Source organism: Mauremys reevesii, linkage group 3 (genome assembly GCF_016161935.1).
Source record: "Mauremys reevesii isolate NIE-2019 linkage group 3, ASM1616193v1, whole genome shotgun sequence".
In the NCBI taxonomy this organism is placed as follows: Eukaryota; Metazoa; Chordata; order Testudines; family Geoemydidae; genus Mauremys; species Mauremys reevesii.
In genome coordinates this window covers 189317533-189330301 of record NC_052625.1, presented here as the reverse complement: position 1 = coordinate 189330301, position 12769 = coordinate 189317533, and the positions used below count along the sequence as shown (strand labels likewise).

General features: G+C 39.0%; 1 long non-coding RNA gene across 2 annotated transcripts; it reads right to left on the bottom strand.

The window, feature by feature from the left end:
• Positions 1-1141: 1141 nt before the first annotated feature.
• On the bottom strand, positions 1142-12454 carry LOC120400247. Of its 2 annotated transcripts, none has more exons than XR_005595639.1 (4): positions 12232-12454; positions 12043-12072; positions 9058-9345; positions 1142-1238 (listed from the first exon to the last, which is right to left on the bottom strand). It is a non-coding gene; the product is annotated as an uncharacterized LOC120400247 (long non-coding RNA). The 2 variants fall into 2 exon arrangements; XR_005595638.1 differs by lacking the exon at positions 1142-1238 and adding an exon at positions 7469-7688.
• Between the last annotated feature and the right edge of the window lie 315 nt (positions 12455-12769).

Here is a 12769-nt window from a genome sequence, read left to right as displayed (position 1 = left end):
AGAGAAAGAGGAAAAAAAAAAGCTTAAGGTAGACACCTGGCATGGGAAATTTCAGCCCAAGTAGTTACAGAAAAGAGCATTGCACAATGGCCCTGATTCAGGAAAGCACTTAACTTGAAGCACTAGTTTAAATTGCATTGACCTCTATGGGATTTAAGCATATGCACACTAGTTTTCTGAATAGATATGGTTTCCTCAGTGCAGCAAGAAAGAAAATGTTCCAAACATCAATGTAAGTCTGTGCATTAAGGTTATTTGTTCGGTTACTACAACTCTTAGCATTATTAGATTTCCATTGTACTCTCAACATGGTTGTCAGATCAAGGGACTCTAACTAAGGAAAGTACAGTAAATCAAATATAAACATAAGGAAAAAACCTGTCTTCACCTCCCTGGCAGTATAATCAAAACGCTTCCTGGAGCAACTAAGATGGCAAAGTCCTTTGTAGTATTTATCTTCATATTTGTTTCAAGTCCCGGTCTTCACTTTTCACAGCATGCTCTTGACTCCCATCACATAAATCATAGAAATTGAAACTGGATAATATGCACAAGCAGTTCCTTATGACATTTCCAGCACGTAGTCTTCATTATGCTTCTTCATTTTAAATAAAAATTAACTACGCTTGGAGCTGTGCAATGATGTTGATACATTATGCACATGGAAACAAGACTAATCTTTCAAGCACACACATATATTTGGGATAGTGCTGGCTATCTGCAAAAAGACAGGATGGGGATATTAATGCAAAACTGGCTTTTATTTTTGTCAGGTTCTAGGGAAAGTAGCTGAGTGGATAATGGTGTTAGTGGATGGTCTTTCAAATGTATATGGTTTATTTATTTATTTTTTAAGATGTGGAATGGTTCTGTTTGCTCATATTTCATTTGTTTTTCTATTTAGGTTTCAAGTATAGGGCTAAAATCATTCAGATACATTAGCCTGTTAAATTAGGGAGTCTCTATAGAAATAAGAAATAACTGAATCATTTATTTGTTAGTTATTACAGTTATGATTCTCAGACTTCTAAAGTGGGCTGGTGGCCCTGTACAAACAAGGGAAACAATAGAATCTTTGCCAAAAACTCAAACCTAACTTTTTACGGTAAGCAACATTTGAATTATTATTATTTTTTTTTACCCCTTTTGCCCTTCATGGTTCCAGCAGGGGCTAAAACGGAAGTAATGAAATATCGTATGAGAAAGTCCATTCTTGTCTTGTGGCGTATTCTGCTGATCTGGAAGGAGGAAGTAACAGAGATCTTGTAAGAGAAACTTTTCTCACATGATCTCCAACCTCAAGATGTTGATTAAAAGCCATACTGCTACAGCTTTATTCAAACGATTCTTTGCTAGTCTTTCAGACTTGTCCATCACTATATTGAGAATATGACCGTCATCCTGCCAATATTCATCTGCAAAGACTTGCAGGATCAGGGCCTATCTCCTTATTGGGATTATAGACAACGAATCAAAATCTGCCCTGATATATGCCCAGGTAGCCTTAGTGATGACATGTAGCATTCCAGCAATGTAACTCAGGATAGAATTGGACTCAAGGGTGTAAAACCAATATAGAGATATACAATACAGATGTGTGTGTACACAGTTATGTAGGGTGTGCGTGAGCATATATATAGAAACCAACAAGACTCCTCAGTACATTCACACATAGTTTTAATAATCTTTGTTATTCCCCCATAACAATTAGGAGTGATTTTAAGAATTGCAAATAAGTCTTCAGGGTTAATAATACAAGTATGTTAAATTAAATGTCAAATGATTGACTAAAAGCTCTCAAAGTTAATGAATATGTATGAGATAAATCAGCCTGGTTGCCAAGTGCTGTATGAAAAGATACAGAAGATTTACATTTTCAATTGGATTCTCTTGCCTCCTAAAATTACACAGAACATTATAGGTTAGATCATGGCTCTAAGGCATGTAACAGGACAGAACAGAGGTTCGTTGCTCAAGAGGGATTTACTGGAGCTCTCTGGTGTACAGTGGGAGTGCATGACAGCTACTACAGCCAATTACAGTGCAAAGCTTACTTCCTGCCCTGTGCCAGTCCTGCACCATGGGCAATCCCACGGGCATGGATATGTAGGCCAGACTCCTTCCATCCCTATCCCTGATTCAGGTACTGGGCTCCCCAAGAAGATTAAGGAGGGAGCAGTGGGCTCTTCCCAATGCAAGGATTCCAGTTCTGTCTGGGCCTTATGTGTCATCCACATAAGGCCTAACAGAATCTGTCTCTCAGAAAAGCAATTAAGATTTAGGAAAAAATCTGAGCACGGCACTATCCAAGCATTGCTGGCATGGGACAGCTCACCTGGTGAGCAAATTTTCAAAGGGAGGGCAAGTTTTCATTAAGGTCAGTTGCAAATTTTAAAATGTGTAAACCCCCACCACCCTCACAGAGAATAACTAGAACTTACAACTACTTGAACTTGAATTTGTGCAGGGAAATGAGTAAAGAAATGTATACTGAATGGTGTTAGATATAGATATTTATTTAACAGTGTTATAAGAAATACAAAAGGGATTTTTTTCGACTTTCTGTATGTGTCCTGTTGACACAACTCTCAACATTCTGCAAAATGACTTCCAAGGTTGTAAAAATCAGAAATCTGACTTGTGTCTTACTATAATGGATTCTTGGACTGTGTAGGTAACAGGGCAAAGCAAAGCTGACAAATGTGTGTGTGACACTACGCCCCATATTCTTCATAGCGATATTGTTAGGATAAGATTTTGGTATAACTATGATGTATTTTATGCAAGATAGGTCATGTAAGATGTCAATATAAAGGTTATGATTTACTGAATATTATTATCCTATTTGTATACATGTAATATTTTTATATCTGAAGTTAGGAATATCTCTAAGCATCTATTACACCTGGGGAATGCCCACTAGGCAGAATGCAATGAGTCTAGATGGCTGGCTGGGAAAGGCCATTAGGGAGAACAATAGGTCTTAGAAGATGCTAATCTTCCACCAGGGAGTCTTCCTGGGAAGCCTTCCTGAGGCCGTTACAGACAGCCTCTGTCTCATGGCTGCTGTAGCCCTACAGAGGCATGTGACCAAGTCACCTGGTACTGGATTCCATCATAATACTAGTATTTTTCCACTGACCGTGCGTGGGAATCAAACTGGGAGACAAAGGGTTCCCGCCATATGCTAAAACAGGGGTTGGCAACCTTCAGTATGTGGCCCATCAGGATAATCCACTGGTGAGCCATGAGACAGATTGTTTATATTGGCCATCAACAGACATGGCTCCTGAAGCTCCCAGTGGCCGTAGTTCGCCATTCCCTGCCAATGGGAGCTGCAGGAAGCAGTTTCCAGCATGTCCCTGTGGCCCACGCCACTTCCCACAGCTCCTATTGGCCGGGAATGGCAAACCATGGCCACTGGGAGCTGCAGGGGTCCATGCCTGAGGATGATCAATGTAAACAACCTGTCTCACAGCCCGCCAATGGATTACCCTGATGGGCCGCGTGCCAAAGGTTGCTCACCCCTGTGCTAAAGTTATTTAAGGCAGGGGAATGACATCATCATCGTTCATTCTTCACTGGCTCCCCGCCCTAGAAAGAAGATGGTTGGAAACACCTGAGAAACAAAAGACTGAACTAGGGGAGGAGGGCTGAACCCAGCCTAGAGGGTTTTTTTAACTTGTGAAAGGAATAACTGGAATTTTAAGCTGCAAGCAAGCGTAGCTTCCCCTCAAGAATCTCTGCAAACTGCCTAAAACAACATTTAGTGTGAGAATTAGCTACTTATAACCAATTTATTTAGTATATTAACCTTAGATTGTGTTTTGTTTTATTTGCTAGGTAATCTGCTTTGATCTCTTTGCTAGCCCTTATAATCACTTAAAATCTATCTTTTGTAGTTAAACTTGTTTTTGTTTTGTCTAAAACCAGTATGCAGAAATCATAACTTGGGGCAGCAAATTGTGTATTTTCCTCTCTACATTTGGGGAGGGGGCGAATTTCATGAGCTTACGCTGTACAGTTCTCTGTGCAGCACAAAATGGGATAATATTGTGTTTACACTCCAAAGGGTGGGGGAGGCCTTAGGAACTGGGAGGTGCCTTAGCTGAGCCTTCCCATGCAGAGCTGATCTCAGCATCTGTGTGTAGCTGCAGCTGAGTGTGTCCCTATCTATATGTGTGCTGGTAAAGTGCAGTCTGAAGCCTGGGAAAGGGCTTGCCAGGCTTACCTCACCAGTACACTATAAAGGGAGCCCAGGCTGGTGGGTCAGGCCAGCTCAGTGGTACCCCAGTTCCAGGCGGCACCACGAAGTGGGGGAAACCCATCATAGTGTGATTTACTAGCTGGGTGCAGATCTCCCTAGTAAGACTGACTAGGGAGGACGGATGCTGACTGGACAGAACTAGCGATTAGCAACTCCACGGCCCCAAGAAGCACAGACAATGGTTGTCAGAAATAATGGAACACATGAGAGTAATGAAAAGACAGCTGGATTGAATAAAGAGTAGGATAGCAATTTTTAAAAAGAGATAGATAAAGAGGTATTAGAGTTTTAGCAGGACAAATAACAGGACATGGATTTGGGGTTATTGTTCTGATGGGTATAGGGGAAAATATTTAGAATAGAATGTTTATAAATAAGGTACTTTTACTTATTTGTTCCTGATGTGATGTTACAAGACAATGTATAAAGGATGTGTGCTTAACAAAGTGAAGGATGGAGCAACTCAGGATTCACACTAGATTGGACCAGCATGAATCTGATGGTGAAAGAAACAGCCCACTTGTGTACCAGGGCTGGATATCTGATCAGTGCACTATTTATTTCACTTATGCTTTATTAAGCTGATGATATATTAGCCTAAAATTTTCTTACTAAAGCTTTAAACTAGCTAAGCTTAGTAGCTGGTGTAGACTGTGCTTTTCACCTAGTAGAAACCAGGAAAGAATCAGGGGTGATTTGAACACTGAGCTGGAAATCAGGATACTTGGGTTCCTGCGCCATGTCAGCCACTGACAGTGGGCCCAATTTTCTAATGGGTGTCAAAATCCTACAGTTGGGTGCTCAAATTAGGTGTCTAAAACTGGTATTTTTTGCCCACAGTGTGAACTTGGGTAAAACTCACCGCACCTCAATTTACTCACCTGTAAAATGAGAATAATCATTTTATCAACCACAGCAGGATATTGTGGGGCTAAATTATGGTTTGCATGGTGCTTTGAGATCTGTGGATAAAAAATTAAATAATCTATGATGGTGTACTGAAAATTGTTAAAATTGCAAGCAATCACTTGAATTTCTAAGGGGTTTCTTGTTCCTGATTGCAGGGATGTGTCTGATCAGAGTCAGTTCTGGAGAGAGCCTGACTAGAGTAAGGTGGGGTGAGTTGTGCCTCTCTGTGTTTGGGAGCAGCCTGCTTTATCTCTATCTCTATTTTGGTGTCCTTGTGTGTTATCATTCAGAATTTTAAGAAATAAAGTTGTGTTACAATGCAACCCTCCAGCAACTGTATTTTAAGATTTGTCTAAGTTCTCTGTTTGTATGCTGCGAACATAACAATCACTAAGATGAGTGAGAAGTCAAAAAAGTGGGAAAATTATGTGCTATAAAAACTGTGGTGTGAAAATATGTCTCTATGTGGGGTTGAGTATGGATGAAGGGGACCTGCAGTGTGAAAGTATAGCTGATATAAATGAAATAGAAAAATAAAAAAAATCATAGAGGTTTGAAGTTTGCTACCATACGATTACACACAAACTAGTGCCAGTTTTGCTAGATTCAGAGAAAATGAGAAATTTCACACTGCAGGATTTTTGGCTAATTTCAGGAATATTTGGCTAATTTCTCTTACTATGTTGCACCTTTGCCATCAATATTGTGCAAAGTGCTGTTTTGTCCAGCTCTCTCCTCTTATCTCTGATTTTTTTTGTCCCCTTCACATATGGAAGTTCTTCACACGAGTGATGCTATGAGAAGCATAAACAATATGTCATCTGCAGTGTACTGTACTTACAGATCATTTGAGTTGCTTAGCTATCCCCAAAGCATGCAGTTTGCTGGCATTTGGGTAGAGTTTGTCCAAAATCAGAACCACCTAGCTGAACCTTTACCCCTGAGATCTGTAGGGGAAGGTGTCAGGTAAAATGGGGGGGTGGATGGTAATTCCCCTCCATTCTAAAGTTAGGGTGTAGGATAAATATGAAATTAAAGAATTAGGGTTAGCTTAGGTTTGGTTAAGGAAATATATGTGTTGTAAAGAAAGGCCCTGACGAGCAACTAAAAGGAAGGCGTTGAAAATAATAAGTTCCAAGGCCAGAAGAAATGAAGTAGGGAGGAAGGCTGGTTAAAAGACTAACTAATGATGTAAGAGGAAGTTTCTAAAAAGAAGGCCTCTGACCAGTAGGGGTGACTGCAGATGGTTTTAAATAAGACAAAAAGAATCTGTCTTACATGACAGCATGACCCTTCCCAGTCCAAACACCAATGTCAAAGGCTAAGTGAACCCAGGTGCAATGGAAAAACTATTGGACAGCAAGAAGGAGGGGAGGAAAGACCTTGGGAAGAAAGGTTGTAACTTTTCTGTGGCTTAATACTGGAAATAAGGGTGAGCGATCTCAAATTGGTTTTTAGCTGAAGTCAGTAATTGGCAATGACACCACTTGTTTGTTAAAGGATAATAAAAAAGTAAATTCTTAAAGGGTTCATTGCTAATACCTGCCTGACCACGCTGGGTCAAAGCACCCCTAGGTTTAGCCAATTTGTAAGTATTTTGATCAAGTGCTTATATTTTCTTACTGTTTGTATTTAATAAATTGCTTATTGTTTAGGCTTTTTAGCCATGTTTAGAGCAATTGTATGAGTACCATTTGGCCTTTGTATTTAATAAAGGAATTTATAGTTAAATTAGTGTTTGGTAGTTTCCCATATTAATATGAATAATTTCAAATATTAATAATAATTCCAATAATTCCAATTAAACAACATGGAATGTGGATCAGAACCATCCCTCTGTTTGGTTTCAAAAAGAAAAATCCAAGCAGTGAAGTTCTTTCTACAAGCCAAAGCCATTCTACCATCCCTTTTTTGCCCATCTCTGCATGTGAGCTGTTCAGTAAGAGGCAGCATACTCCATGTGCTTTAGATAATCTCAGGAAGTATGACATCTAATAGCCAATTTTTCCATAAGATTTGAGCATGTCTTGAAATGCCACTCAGATTCCCACCTCAACTTGTTGGAAGAGTGAGTTAGTTACCCATGGGTAATCTGTCCCTTTAAATGTTCCTAAAATAAGGTATAAAATAAGATTCACCATATGAAATTTTTCATGCTCTGTAACCATCCTCAAAATTATTTGTCTTATTAAGCACATGAGATAAATCACCTCATTTGTTCATGAATTGTGCATAAATTCTATGCCACAATTCACACATACATATTCCTTGAAACCAAGACAGCTTGACAGTATGTTTGGTTTTTGTTTCCTTTAATTAACAGGATCCATCCTTGAGTGGCTGTCATAAGCACTGCAAGTGTTTTAGGTTCCTATGTCCATATATTTATATAAGAGTGAAGCTCAGACAACTAGGTATTCAAGGAGTTCTACAGCCTTCCTCTGCATTGTAGGGCGTGGGTCACTTGCTGGTTTGAACTGAGTAAATGGTGGATTCTCTGTAACTTGAAATCCTTAAAACAAGATTTGAGGATTTTAGTAACTCAGCCAGAGGTTAGGGGTCTATTACAGGAGTGGGTGGGTGAGGTTCTGTGGCCTGCAATGTGCAGGAGGTCAGACTACATGATCATGATGGTCCCTTCTGGCCTTAAAATGTATGAGACAGATTTTTAAGAATAAAGTGAACCACCATTAAAAACTAATCCAATAATATATTGGAAAACTATTTAGAATCGTTAATTATATACTACTTCACACTGATGTACAATGTTTTTATCCTACCAATCCTTCCACCTTACTTATATGCATCCTATCAATGTAGAATCTAAACATCTCACCAGATTCATGTATTTATATTCACACCACCTGTATAAGATAAGGCAATTCAATTATCCCTGTAATTTGTGTTTGCTTTAAAGAATTCCATGTCACACAATCACAGGTTCATTGCTTGTAAGTACTAGTTGTAAAAAACTGAATTTGCAGTTACCATAGGTCAAATGGCCTGACCCAAAACTGAGAAGGTTTATCTGAGAGATCATGTCCTGTTACAAAGCGGAGTTACATGAAAACCTGTTAATTTCACATCCTCAAATTAGAGACATTTCTTTGGGCTTCCAGATTCCAAGCTGAAAGTGCTGAAATTCCACACAAAAGACTCTGTGTGCACCGGTATTCCTGGCCTGACTTAAGACAGAAGCAAGCAGAATTCTCACAAGAAAGCCTGTTCTCATAATTTTTCTATCAAATTTTGCAGTCTTAAGAGGTTCAAATAATTTGGATAAAGATAATTTAAGTATCCCAAATTTGGGGTATTTATCTGAACAGAATCCAAACTTTGAATGTTTTGTTCACCTGTATTAACACAAAATCATATTAACTATTTGAACTATTATGAGATCAATAAATGATCTGTGGTGTTGCCAGATGAGTATGTGTACTTGCATCTAAAATGTGCTGCATACAGTTATAGGCTTTCTAATGGTTGGCTATTATATCCAGCTTTCTAAATATGGGAATGTTATTGTCTAATAATCTTGGTGTTGCTGAATCAAGCCAGCTAACACTGTAGTTACTTCCCCACAGGGTTTCTGCTCAAACTGATCCCTTGACAATCTGGATTGGAATAATACTCCACAAAGCTAATATTTTCCTGATCAACTAAAGTTAGGGATACTGCATTAGAAGTGATTCTGTGAGTTGAAAAGATGGAATTTAGAAAAACGTGAGATAATGGAAATATTGATTGTCCATGATGGATTGCAATCTGTCTGGTAAAAACAGAAAACAGGGTGGTTTGTGTTTGTTTCCCATGTATGGCTGGTTCCAGAAGACACATTTTTACAATAGATGAGCACCATTCAAACAGCACAATTTGCTTACCCCTTGCTGCTGGCACACAAAGTTTGCATACACTCATTTCACATAGCTCAGCAAAGTGCTATCAGATGACAGTTAGTGACTGCTGCATAGGGCTGGATTTCAACTGGCGCTATCCAAATGAAAGCCTCTAAGATTCTGTTTCCACCTAAGGTAATACTGGAATATTTGTACTTTCTTGTCCCCCTGCAGGCTTTGCTGTGGTCTGCAACCCAGAAACTAGGGCAGGGGAACAGAAGGGTTTACTCCATTAGGTAGAGAGAAGCAGCCATCTAAGGGTCAGCTTTCTTCCTGTGGAAAGAACAAAAACCTTTAATGTGTAACTCCTCACACAAAAGTGGGAAGATTGGGGAGGAGGTTGGGAGCATCAACAAAGAGGAAAATGACTGGGGGAAATACGTCCCCACCAGGCCTTCCACGTTTGCCCAGGACTGTGCGTTGGACACACAGCTGAGTCCTAAATTTTTTATGGATACAGTTCTGCAACCCTGATGCCTTATGATGTTTACAGATGTCAGAAATCACTAAAATCAATGGGACTCCTTACATGTGAAAGTGCTTCTTGGCATGCGTAAGTGTTACAGAATCAGGCCTGAGGCCCAGAGTGTCAAAGCTTTTTAGGTGCCAATGGGAGCAAGCCACCTAAATACCTTTGAGGATCTGGGCCTTAGAGTTTGTAAAGCAGCCACATTTTGGGGCTCAGTGTAGGGTTTGGATGAAATTCTATGGCCTGTGTTATCTGGGACGTTGGACTAGATGATCTAATGATCCCGTCTGGCCTTAAAAATCTATGAAAAATCTCTCTGAGATCATCTGATGAAAGTTTCAATAAAAGTGGTAAATGATACCATGATGATCCCATTACCAATCCCCTAAGCAATCTAGTCTCTGCCTTTCTATCATCACCTCCACCATTCGATTCTATGAAACTCCATGAGACTATACGCTCTGTTGAAGTCACTACTGCCAAAGCCATTTTTGATAGCTGGTCTCCACAGTCACCTTCTAAATCCAGGGCTCCAGGCTATGGGAATGCTCACTTTTTAAGTGAGGACACATTTCTCCAAGGTATTTTGCATGCTCTCATTCTTTCATATTGTTCAGCTAAAGGCTTTTTTAGGTCTTTATCAGTTATTAATAATTCTGACGATTCATGGTTTATTCATAACCATTATCCATTGCCATGTGTTGCCTGAGCCCTCATACTGCTCTTTGAACAATGTGAATGTGGCACTGTGCTTCTGCAATTTGCATCCAATAAAACAGGTTATAAAGAAAGATTAATGAAATGAGAAACACAATAAAACATCTTGCAATAGCTTCCATTTTGAACTTTTGAATTAAATATTGCATAGTAATTGCCTTAATTGGTTTTCAAAACGGGCATAATCTAGCAAAGCAACTCTTATGATCCTTTACGGCCCAATTTTGCAACCCTTATTCAGACTGAGCAGTGCCTTACTCTGTGAGTAGTGCTATTGAACAGTCAATGGAACAACTCGTCAAGTAAGACACTGCTCAGTGCAATGAAGGGTGGTCTGTAAACATTAAGCAGTCTCTGTCCAAGCTTTCATATTAAATCTGTCTACTTTCATTCTAAGTGTGAAACAGAGTAACAGCTATTTTGGTGGCAAATCATTCTTGTAGGTGACATTCTGATAATGACTGACACTGACAACTTAAAAATAGAATGTCACTACTTGAAGTTGATAAATACAGATCTTTCTCCTGATTTTGTTAGCCAAGTGTTCAGTTTTCATTTATGAGGTGAAATTTGACACCTTCTACAACATGTTACATTATTATAAATATGAAATCACCTGGATTTTTATGAAATGATCATTGTTTAACATAAAAAATAAATTACTGCTTTTTGAGTTTACAGGTCTAGGTCTTCATTAGCACAAATGATGTATGCTGCAGGGGAGAATGTTCAATGCACTTCAGAAACAGTCTCAAGACAGATGGGCAAACTCTTCTCTGAGCTGCAACCTGTCCAATCCCAATTTTTATTGCATTTTAACTTCACCCTTTGGAAGTGAATTTTTGATTCATTGCTAATTGCACACAATTGACTACTGTGTATAAATTATATGGATTCACAACTGCCATTCCAAAGGATAAATTAAAATACATTGGCAATTGGCTATTTACCATGGTATTTGAAAATTATTTTTATTGTTAATGTCTTAAATAGTGCTTATGGGCTGCTTCTGTAGAGTTACTGAGAATCAGTGGTCCCAAACCAAAACTTCAGTTCAGACTGCCTTCCTGTATCACTTCCTACCAGTCCCCGCTCTTCTCACAGGGTACAAATAAATAACTAAACCACAAAGATACAGTCACTACCCTTGCAAAGTCACAGGTCCCTCCTTGGTGGGCTTGGTCAGGCCACTATTGCCAGGCCTCAAGCAGCAAGCATTCCTGTGGTGCTCCTTCTCAGGAGCTCAGAGCACAGCTCATCTCACCTCCACCTCCCACTGAGCTGCTCTGCTTCCTTTTTTAAGGTATTTCTCCAGCTTGGGAAGCTCCTTACCCCTTTTCTGTCCTGTGTGGGGTTTGTACACCCCATCACAAGGCCAAACAAAAATCCTGATCCAAACTTTCATGAAATGTGAGCTATTCGAAGTCAGCAGACAAATGCTATTTACACAAGAACAAAACTAACTGAAAAAGTCATCTATGAACACAAGGAAGGTATTGAACAGACAAATCATCAACACAGAGAAAATTTCAGACAGGGAAACTCTAAATACAGAAAAGCCATTAACCAAAGCCAGATCCTCATCTGGTGTAAACCAGTGTAGGGTCATAGACTCTTAAATACCTTCATTTAAAAACCTGTAAACTCATGTTTTCATTGGTTCTCAGAGGTCGATGCTTAGTTAAGAAAAGCAAAGCAAAATAACTTGCTCTCCCCCCTAAAAAAGAAAAAAAAAATCCTGCTCCTTCTCCCTGCCCCACTGTAAAGGAAATATGAATGCTTACAGTTAGATGAATGTTCATGTCAAGAATGATCTGCAACGGGGAAAAAAATAAAAAGAATCATTGACATGACTAATTTAATCACATCAAAAATAGATCATATGCATAGGGATGGGAAAATGCTAATTCATTATTATTTATGACATATATCATTTCATAAATTCAAGTTAATTCTCATTAATCATGCCATACCATAATGAATTCTCATATTTTAGTTTACACATGCCGGAAAGAGGAGAGTTCATGTTGAATATTTATTTTGTCATATAATTTTATACCCTTTGAGTTAGATATTTTAAAGATATTTTAACAATGGCAATGGCACAATAAGAGAAAAGGACAAGCTGCCATTGGACACTAATTGGACTTCTTGCTAAGTTATTTCTTGATTGGTTTAGAGACACAGGCAATCTGAATTTTCAGTCCAATTGTCTTTCATTGTCCATGGCAACCAGGACTCCACAACATTCTGGAACTTGCATTTAATGGAGCAATAGTGGAGTTCTTGGCAGAATTCAGGCTGAAAAAAATTGTCCCCTTTTCTAACAAAATTTTTCAACCAGCTCTATTTTGAAGCTGAAGCCAGACAAATTCAGAGTAGAAATAAGGTGCACATTTTTTAATAGCGAAGTTAATTAACTGTTGGAACAACTTGCCTAAGGGTGTGGTGGATTCTCCATTTGAAGTCTTTACATTTGAATATCTTTCTAAAACATATGCACTAGCTCAA